Below are 10,772 nucleotides of genomic sequence, written 5' to 3'. Positions count from 1 at the left end.
CTGGTTCAGTGTTGGCATCGTGTAGGGTCTGAAAAGACTGCAATTCCCTGAGAACCTAGAGGCCGGTCCTTCGGAAAGAGTTGCTCCTCCCTAGAACCCCTCCCTCTCCTCCCTTCACTCTCTTCCCAGGAATTAGCATTCCCATTCTGAGTAGTTGGGTTGAGGACAGGAGTTGGGGCGTCCTCTTTCCCCACCCCATGTGAGAGTCTTCCTGGTCATTTAGATCACCCCAGATGGCCTGATGACAAAAATAATTTGTAAAGTCATGATGTCATGATTTCTTTAATATTACTGAGTGTCTGTTGCATGCTGGGCTGGGGTAGAAGAGTGAGCAGAACTCACGTGGCTCCTATTTTCATGGAATTTGGCAGAGAAACATGAGGCAGAGTTTGCAATTAAATCAGGAAGTGCCACTGTGGGGAAAGGGACATCCAGGGTGCTGGAGGAACACATGGCAGCCAGACATTCACTGCAATGAACAAGGTCAAAGTGAACTGTTGCAGGCCAGTGCTGGGGGCAGAGCGGGGAGTGAGGACAGACCCTGTAAAACCTGGGACTGGAGAGGAAGGTGGGGTCAAGTCTTAAAGGACCTTGCTATGAGCTCAGGCAAGAACTTCCTCTTTCACCCTCATTACACTAGGAAGCCTGTGAAGGTATTTTAGCAGCAGAAGGTCAGGCTTTGATGAACACAAGGGAGGCTGGATCCTGCTAAGGGACCAATGATGGAAAAGAGTAACTCTTGGGACTTTTTAGCAAGATTACTGTCTAAAGGAGCCACAAACGGACCTGCTGGTAGAGAGGCGGGGCTGGAGATGATCAGCAGGGTCTTGTTGGCAATATCAAACAACCTGATCTGCTGGGAATGAGCTGGTAATGTTTGCGTTTGAATTGGTTTTTGACAAGAATGAAAGGGGAAAGTGTGGAGGCAGAGAGACAGTGAAGGAGGTGATTGTGAGATCCAAGGAGAGGGAGATTAGGGCAGTGGCTGTAAGTCTACAAGGGGAGGTGGGGTGAAGAGTTCTTTGGGAAATCAAATTTTCAGATCTTGACATCTCATTGAGTGATGGGGAGGGTCAGGGAGTGTTCGAGGATGGAGGCCAAGTTTCTGGCTTGGTTCGGGGAAGAGAGAGGATTGAAAGCAAGTACCTGAAAACAAACCTAATAACCAAATACACTGATCTGACCCGGAGCTGCAAACTCAGCCCCTCTCCTGTGGGTCCCAGTCCCAGGGCATGGCCTGGGCCACTGGTCAGAATCCAGGATCTCCCAGAGACTGTCCACTCCTTTCCCAATTCCATTGTAACCCCACTTCACCATTCTGCAATGTCAAATAAACTCAGCCACCCCAATACATTCCGCTCAAGAGAAGGGAAAGAAGAGGCATGAGGAGAAAACATTTAAATATGATACTTCTGATTATTTTAAATGGGGAGGTGTAAATACTCCATATGTTTCCAGCAGTAAGAAAGGAAAAACAGATGGGGGGGGCGGGCTATAGTCATATGGGTGTAGGTCATGGGCTGTGGCTTCCCTCTTGGTTGGCATTCTTGGTCCAGGGGGCTGAGTCCAACCTGCATCCCTGATGACTCTGAACGCTTATTAGGTCTCCAGGTAGAGCAGTAAGTAGTTTCTTCTGTTTACCTTTGCTACCAGAAACACGGGGTTCGCCTCTTAGTGGGTCTCAAGCCAAAAGACACAACCAAGTCAAAGAGCCAGAGAAGAAAGGACTTATTACTTGGCAGCAAGAAAGGAGAAAACTGGGGATCTTTCCCAAAGCAGTGTCTCTCCAAACACCAAAACTGGGGAAGTTTTAAGCTAAGGGCGCACGCATATTCATGAAAGGGCTTAGGCTATATTTATATATATATTCATGAAGGGGTTGAGCAGAAGAGAATTCGGCATAGAATTGAGATTGACACAGTCCAAGCTTTAGCTGATTAAAGTCACGAGAGTCAGAAAAGATCCACACCATCATCCCTTAGATTCCGGTTGATCCTGTGGTTGAGTTAGTGCTTCAGGCTAATCTTTACCAGTGAAAAGAACTGGGAGTGTTCACAGCTGAGTTACTTCTCTTGCTGATAACAGTCCTTTGCTTTTGCATTCTTTTGTTCCCTTAAGATCATTAATTACCGAAACCTACAAAGACGCACTGTGGCCAGGCTTAGATCACAAAATGGCTTAGGCAAAAAATGGCTTCCTTATGTCAAGAAAGCCATGACTGTTTTTTTCCTCCAGGGACCCCCCTACCTTATCTACTTACACCTTTACTCAGGGCATGGAGCCCAGGGGTTCTCTTGGCTCCACCCATACCTTCCTGGAACCCCCAAGATATGGTAACACTCATAGGATCCTGAGCCTCAGGGTCAGTGATCGGCCCAACACTCCGGCCCCCTTTTCTGTCTGTTTTCCTAGTTCCAAAAGGAGGCCTCCAACGGCTGAGGGCAATCTCAGCTTCCATTTCCAGAAATTAGTATTTTGGCCCCCGGCGATAGCATTTCTTCCCTCACATTAGCAAGTTCAAAGGATGAGAATGATTTTTTGTTTGTTTGTGTAATATTTTTCCTTTTTTAAAAAAAGTTCTTCTGTTTCCTTTTTTCTTAGTTTTTTTTTTTTTTTGGTGGGGGCTGGTAATTAGGTTTATTTCTATATGTTTAGAGGAGGTACTGGGGATTGAACCCAGGACCTCGTGCATGTTAAGCATGTGCTCTACCACTTTAGCTATATCCTCCTCCAAGAATTATACATATTTTAAAATTTTTTTATTGACGTGTAGTTGATTTACAATGTTAGTTTCGGGTGTACAGCAAAGTGATTCAGCTATACATATACACATATATATACATATACACACATATATACATATATTTTACTTTCAGATTCTTTTCTATGTTATTACAAGAAATGGAATATAGTTCTCGGTGCTATACAGTAAGTCCTTGTTGAGGACAAAAATGCTGTTGTGAGAGTGGGTCACTGAAGTCATCTGAGCCACCCACCTCCACCTCTACCCTAGACCCCTGAACCTTTTAACCACAAAAGGAGAGCACCAGATGTTGTTACTGGTTCAGCTCAGAGCACGTCCAGCAGCCTCTTGACAGCATTTCATCTTTGCAACATGGTATCTCCTCGCTGACACCAAACTGGGGCCTCACCAGGCCAGTCCTCACTCTGTAAGGCCACCAGCTCCCAGATGATGGGCACCGGATGCGATTGGCAAACCCCTAGGGACATTAGCCCTTTCTTTACTGGGATGGAGGAAAAGCCCTTGAAAAGGGCCAAGAAGGGAGGGTGAGAGGTGTGAGGACGCCAAGCAGAGACAGGATCATTGAAATTCTGATGATCCTGAGTGGGGAAATGATGCCAAAGCAGGAAAAGGGAGGGAGAGAGGGAAGAATGCTCTGAACACCTGATTTCCTGGTCCACTAACATCCAGCTGAATAATTCCCAAGTTTCAAATTCTAGATCACCTTCCTAACACGCTACACGTTCACCAGAGCCCGCCAGGATGGGGTCCCCAGGCCTCAGAAAGAGAGGGTAAGAGGGGGCACCGCTGATTGGCTAATTTGAGGCTCAGCTCCTAGGACTGGCAGCAGCCTGAAATCCTTCCTAGCGGATCCTGCGACACCCCCACCCCTGCCCCCCACCTTCCGGACGGAAGTCACCCCTGCAGCCCATAGGGAGTGGGATAGAGACCTGGTCTTATCTGCTTGACATTTTGGTGCCTCAGGCAGAGGACAATTACCCAATCCTGACCTCACAGCTTCTAGGAAAGTTAGTCATAGTCCCCTCCCTCCTGCCATCAGTTCCCTACCTGAGCCTGAGGCCTGGGGACAGACCAACTTTGTGGGTATATTTTATGTGGGGGTATTTGTGGCTGTCACACAGGGCATCCTGCTTAGAAGGGCCCTGTGCTTGGTTTAACATTCTGCTGTCACCATCCCGACATTCATAATTTGTGAATTAGGGTCCCATATTTTCTTTTTGCACTGGGCCCACAGGGTATGTTTCCTGTGTAGGGAGACAGAGGCCCTGGCCTGTTGGAGAAGGCAGGATGCTTCACCAGGAGCAGAGTTAAAAGTAGGGTCAAAAATAGCACAGAAACTAATTTAGTATTAATTTTAATATTAAAATTAGCAAAAGAAAAGCAACAAATAGCATACAAGGGAACTCCCATAAGGTTATCAGCTGATTTTTCAGCAGAAACTCTACAGGCCAGAAGGGAGTGGCACGATATATTTAAAGTAATGAAAGGGGGAAACTTACAACCAAGAATACTCTATCCAGCAAGGCTCTCGTTCAGACTTGATGGAGAAATCAAAAGCTTCACAGATTAAAAAAACTAAAAGATTTCAGCACCACGAAACCAGCTTTAAAACAGATGTTAAAGAACCTTCTCTAGTCATCAAACCATAAGAAAAGAGAACAAAAAGAAGAAAGAGAAAAAAAGAAGAGACCTACAAAAGATTACTTTGGCTGTTCAGGGTCTTTTGTGGTTCCTTGTAAATTTTGGAATTGTTTGCTCTACTTCTGTGAGGAGTGTTGGGAGTATTTTGATGGGGGTCCCTCTGGGTAGAGTGGCCATCTTGATAGTGTTGATTCTTCCAATCCAAGAGCACAAGAAATCTTTCCATTTCTTTGTTTCATTTCGGTTTTCAGACTATAGGTAATCTCCTTGGTTAGGTTTATTTCTAGGTGTTTTGTTGTTTTTGATGTAATGGAAATGTCTCTGCCAGTTACAAAATTCTGGCTTTTGAAGTGAGCAAAATAGCACAGAAATGATTATACTCCTCGCCCTCCACCATCTCTGAGAGTTAGAAACTGGGGTAGGGGGGTAACTGCAGTAGTTTCTCAACATCCCCTTGGCGCCTCTGACTTTTCTATCCTCTACCAGAACACGGAAATGGGTAAAGTGAGTGACTCATCACCTGCAGCAGCAGAGCTGAGGAAACCAACTAGAGGGGCCAGAAGAGGAGACAGAGGAGTCATAGACTCCCCCTCCCCCCAATCTCTCCTCCCCTCCCCTCCCCTCCCCCTCCCTCCCCTTTTCCCTCCCCCTTCTTCAATCCCTTACCCCTCCCCTCCCTACCCCTTCTTCAATTCCTTCTCCATCCCCTCCCCCTCCATTCCCTCTGCCCCTCTCTCCCCTGCCTCCCCTCCCTCCCCCCTCCTCAGCTCCTCCCCTTCCCCTCCCCCACCTCCCTCCCTTTCCCTCCCCTCTAATCTGATTTGAATTCCTAGAGTCTGCCTTCTAGTCCCTCACACATTTATCTTTTTTTTTTGTGAGTTTTTTTTGTTTTGTTTTAATGGAGGTACTGAGGATTGAACCTAGGACCCTGTGCTAAGCATGTGCTCTACCACTGAACTATTCCTGCTCCTCCCCCTGCCGCCTCACCCTTCCCCTTCCACATTCATCTGTTTATCCCTTTGCTCCAACAGCCTCCCACTGAACCCTCCCTCACCTGCAGCCCCCACCCCTGCCCGCTGCAGTGTTTCTCTGTGGCTCCCTTGCTTACCGCCTCCTGTAAGACCAAGTCAAGACTTGTGGACTTAGCACCAGGGTCCTTCTCATGCCATCCGGGCCCTATTTACTTCTGAGACCCCAGCTCTCCCCACTGGTCACCCCATCCTCCCTCAGGGCTCCATCAGTGGAATTCTGTTTAATTCCTCCATCAGCTCATGCTGATGAAGACACCTTATCATTCTGCCCCTTTCGAATCTAGCTACTTCATGGAGAGTCACAGCTAGGTTTAAGTATCCCTTCTGCGAAAGCTTTCCCAGTTCTCTCCTTTATGATGAATGAATAGGGTATTTAAAATGAGGTGGTTCAGGATTCAGCAGGTGTAAAAGGGCATCCAATGAAATCTCACCTTCCTTTTCTCCTGGTTTCCTCCCTGGAGAAACCAATGTTACTAGCTTCTCATGTAAGCTTCAGAGTTTTTTGTTTTGTTTTGTTCTGTTTGTTTGGTGGGGTTCAGTAATTAAGTTTTATTTACTTATTATTTTATTTTAATTAAGGTACTGGGAATTGAGCCCAGGACTTCATGCATGCTAAGTACACTCTCTACCACTGAGCTGTGCCCTCTCCCCCAGAGATGTTTTATGCATAAACAAGCCAACACACATAAACATTCTTCCCCTTTCTACACAAATGGTAGCACCTTCGTGCTATTCTGGGCTTCGGTCTGGTATTTTTTTACCCTTATCTAGTTGGATATCACTTAGCTTTGTGTCCACATGTGCTCCTGAGCTGATTACTTTTCCTTTTACGTTCTACTTGTCTTCCATTTATTAGTCGAGTTTCAGGCTCCTTGAAGGCAGGGGTCCAGTCTTTGCTTTTTGTTTTTCCAGCACCTAGAGCTTGGTACATGCTCAACAAATGGGTGTTGAGTGACTGTGTGATTCTAATTTACAGGCTCACTCTCCACCAGGCATTGCGGTAAGTGTTGAATACACACTATGTCGTGTGCAGATGAATAAACAAAGAAGAGAATGAATGGACAACTCTGGGAATCTAGCATAAGGGAGAGGCCCAGCTAGCCACAGACCTGGCTTCCCTGGAGGTCCCAGCGCTCTGCCCTCTGCTGGTCACTCTGGTCAGAGATGGCATCCCACCGGCACCACCTTCCCAACGATGCTGTCCTTGGGGTCCTTCAGAGGAATAAAATGATAGGGAGGGGTTCCTCAGACTATTGGCAAGGAGGAGAGAGAGGTTCTCCCCTGAGCTCCTGGGGATGGAAAGGGAAGAATATGTGGAGGTGGGGGGAGTCTCAGGGAAGCTGAGCTAAGAAGGGAAGGATGGTGGTGAGCTCCTAAGGGTTTTACAAACTGGGTTCAGAACATTTGTGAGTTATGAAATCAACTTAGTAGTGACCAGCTTTTTAAAAAAATTTTTTAGTGGTTGGTGGGGGTAAAAATAAATTAAAATAAATAAAAACCATGGACAATATCAGAGTGCACTTTTACATGGAGTAAAGGTGGGTACTGTTTTCTCAAACTTTTTTTTCAGTTTTGTGTATGTGTGAACTGGTTTGTGATTAAAAAAAAAAACAAACAAAACAATGAAAACCACTAAAGAAATGATGGCAAAGGTCCTGATGAGTTAGTCCTGAGTGGGCACGAGGATTCACAGCAGACTCAAACCTCAGAGTGGAAGGCAAGGCAGCCTCTGTGGAGCCCAACCTCTATCTCGGTGCAGAAATCTTCCCACATCCCAAGTGACAGAGACCTCTGAGCCTCCTGGCTCCGCACTTTCAGGCACCAGAAGCTCATAATTTCTCAAGCCTGTCACACTGATGGACAAGCTTAGCTTGTTAGAAAGTCTTTCTGTTTGCCCCTCTAAATTCTCATTCTCTGCCTCTGCTGCAACCAAGACTAGGAAAAACTAGGCAGATAAATTGACAGCTAACATGTGCCCTCTAAGCTTGGTTTTCCTTCTCATATAAGCATTTGTTTTTTTCTAAAGAATCTGAGTTTCCATAGTCTTTATTATTCTGGTTATCTTTCTAGCAGTTACCACTATCAAGTCTATGTGGATAGGAGTCAGAGAAAAGGACTTTATGCTTACTGTTGTACTAATTCTCACAACGCTGCTATGCAAAAGGCATCATTGCTGTCATTTTACAGATGAGGCCCAGAATTTTTTTCCAGCTTTATTGAGATACAATTGACATTTAATATTGTATAAGTTTTACATGTTCAACATAATAATTTGATATACGTATATATGGCTAAGTGATTCCCACAATAAGTTTAGTTAACAGATCCACCACCTCACATAGTTACAATTTTAAAACATTTAAATTGCTTACCCAAATGCACCCAACCAATTAGGGGCAGGGTGAAATTGATTAGTATCTTTGTGTGATGCCAAAAGTTGAATCCCATCCTCCGAATGTGGTTCGGATGGCTCAGAGTAGAGAGAGGATCTTCATCCTGACTCCCTCTCTGTGGACAAACTTTTGAACTCAGATTCCTCATCTATGACCAGGGCAGAGACATGTCTCTAGAGAGGTACTTTCTGCCTTAAAAAAATTTTTTTTAAATCTTTTATTTTTCTTTCTTTCTTATTATTTTTAATGGAGGTACTGGGGATTAAACCCAGGACCTTATGCATGCAAGGCATGCACTCTACCACTGAGCTATACACCATCCCCCCAGGCTTTTTAAATTGAGAAATATAATACACATTCAGAACAGTGCATGCAACATAATGTACATTTTAACAGAAGTTTGTAAAGTGAACAATCTATGTAACCTCCACCCAGAACAAGAAATAGAATAGTCCTCCTTTCCAATCATGGCCCGCTCTACTTCCCAAGGTATTCCGTAGCTTCATTTGTGAATTACTTCTTTGCTTTGCTTGATAATTTTACCATCTAAGTTTGCAGCTCTAGACGGTACACAGTAGTTCATTTTGCCTGTTTAGAAACTTTATATAAATGAAACCATATATTATTTATCTTTTTGTGTCTACCTTCTTTTGCTGAATAGTTTTTTTTTTTAAGATGCATCCATTTTGTTGCATGTAGTTGATCATTTGTTTTGTTGCTGTGTCATATTCCATTGTGTGGCCTTACTGCAAATTGTTTATCCATTCTACTATAGATGGACATTTGTTTTCCTTCCTGTTTTTGCCTATTATGTTGACAAAACCACTCTTATACATGTCACTTAATGCACAAACGCCCACATTTCTGTGGTTACATATACAAGAGTGAAATTACTAGATCAGAGGGCAAGATATCTTCAACATTAGTCATAAATGTCAGACTGCTTTCCACCAATTTACGCTCCTTTGAGAATTCACGCTATTCCAGATTCTTGATAACATTCAGCATTGTCACTCTGGTGAGTGTGTGATGATATCTCATTGAGCTTTTAATTTGCATCTTCCTGATGACTAAAGATGCTTTGCATCTTTTCAAGTGTATTGGTTATTTTGGGTTTCCTTTTTTGTATGAAGTGTGAGTTCAAGTCTTTTGCTATTTTCTATTAGGTTCTTTGTGTTTCTTCTTATTGATTTTTAAGAGTTTTTAATATAATTTAGATACAAGTTGTCCATCATGCATCACAAATCTCTTTCCTATTCTATGGCTTATTTTTTCCTTGTTGGGGTCTTTTGATAAGAAGAACGTAGACTATCATATTAATATGGTGACATATATCAAACTTTTAAAGCCTATGTGTCTTCAAAAAAGAAGCTTTTGAATCTTGCTTAAAAAGACGTTCCCTACCTTGAGGTCATGAAGTTTTTTCCTATGTTGTCTTCCAAAGCTTTATTGCTTTTCCTTTTACATTAAGGTCTATAATTCACATGGAATGTATTGCTGTTCAATGTAAATCAGGAAGAATTTGATTTCATATTTTTTTATATGGACACTCAATTGTCCCAGAATAATTTATTGAAAAATGGACCCTTTTCCCTACTGCTCTGTTGTGCTTATTTGTCATTAATCATGCATTTGAGTAGGTGTGGGGCTGTATCTGGGCTCTGTGCTCTGTTCCACTGGTATGCACACTATCCTAATTCCTATGGTTTAGAGTTGATAATAAGCTTTAATATCTGACAGTGCAAATCCTCCCACGTCTTATGCATGGGTGTGTTTGAAGCTAGGATCGCGCATACACTCAAATCCATTCAAACGTTTAAGGAGTGTGTAGGGCGCTGTGGGGAGGAGTGCTCGGAGAGGAACGGGGAGAGCAGTGCGAGGATCCTGTTTCCATGGCATCCACCCAAGGCGCGGGGCCGCATAACCACAGTGCCAGTCACCCTGAGGGAGATCACAAATGCGTCAGTGGGCTCCCTTGTCACTTATCCCAGAGGGACAGACAACTTTCAAAACCCAGACACCAATCCGAAGAAGACAACACCCCGTGCACGTCTCTCCCCCGCTATCCCAGAGGTACACCATTTCCTGCAAATCCCGTGCGCTGGGTCCCGGCCCTGGACAAATTCTCCAACAGAGATTCGCTCAACCCTGTGGGTAAACCACTTAGATTCCTGTCGTCTGTTCGGGAGAAATGGCGCATCGATAGGGAGAAAAACCGCCGGCAGAGATACCCTGACGGGCTGAAACAGACTGAAGAACGGATTCCCTGACTAAGGGTTTTGTTTGTTTGTTTTCCAACGAAAGACACGGGCAACCGCACAGGCTACTACCTGAGTACCGGACCGCCAGACAGACACGTCAGTATCTGGCCGACTCCCGGGAGCACTGACCCGCAAACACACGCGGCGGGTTACTACTTCCCGCGTCCCTCGGCTCTATCGGGCCATTTGGTTCCCGGATTCCAGAGCAGAAATGTTTGGCACTCTGCACATTAGCAAACTGTTAGAAGGATTCCTGGCAGCTTTCGGGGAGGGGGCGTCTCCTAGACCCGAAGACTGCCACTGTTCCCCTCGCGCAGCAAGATCCTCGGGCTCCCTCGGGGGTCCCCTCCAGGGTGAAAACTTCCAACTCTCAGACACACATGGCTGGCTCGACTCTCGCGCACGCGCACTGCGACCCGCAGGTCGGCCGCGAACTGAAAGCATCTTGAAAGAAGGGGAGGGACCCTAAATCGCGGTCTGGCAGGTCACCGGGGCAACTGATCAACCCGAGGTAGCCGCTGCCGCCAGGGACAACCCCAAAACAGGCATTGTAGAACCAAAAGGTTTGGAGAGGTCCCACCGAGATTTGAACTCGGATCGCTGGATTCAAAGTCCAGAGTGCTAACCATTACACCATGGGACCGGCTGGCTGCTTTAGGCGGCCAGGAGCCTTCTCAAGCCA

General features: G+C 45.2%; 2 non-coding genes across 2 annotated transcripts; both read right to left on the bottom strand.

Moving 5' to 3' along the window:
- Positions 1-8,076: 8,076 nt before the first annotated feature.
- On the bottom strand, positions 8,077-8,153 carry TRNAA-UGC (transfer RNA alanine (anticodon UGC)). The gene has a single exon. It is a non-coding gene; the product is annotated as a tRNA-Ala (tRNA).
- A 2,508-nt stretch (positions 8,154-10,661) lies between these two features.
- TRNAQ-UUG (transfer RNA glutamine (anticodon UUG)) lies at positions 10,662-10,733 on the bottom strand. Its single transcript has one exon. It is a non-coding gene; the product is annotated as a tRNA-Gln (tRNA).
- Between the last annotated feature and the right edge of the window lie 39 nt (positions 10,734-10,772).

Source organism: Vicugna pacos, chromosome 16, assembly GCF_048564905.1.
Source record: "Vicugna pacos chromosome 16, VicPac4, whole genome shotgun sequence".
NCBI classification, from domain to species: Eukaryota; Metazoa; Chordata; class Mammalia; order Artiodactyla; family Camelidae; genus Vicugna; species Vicugna pacos.
This window is presented reverse-complemented; position numbering and strand designations above follow the sequence as displayed.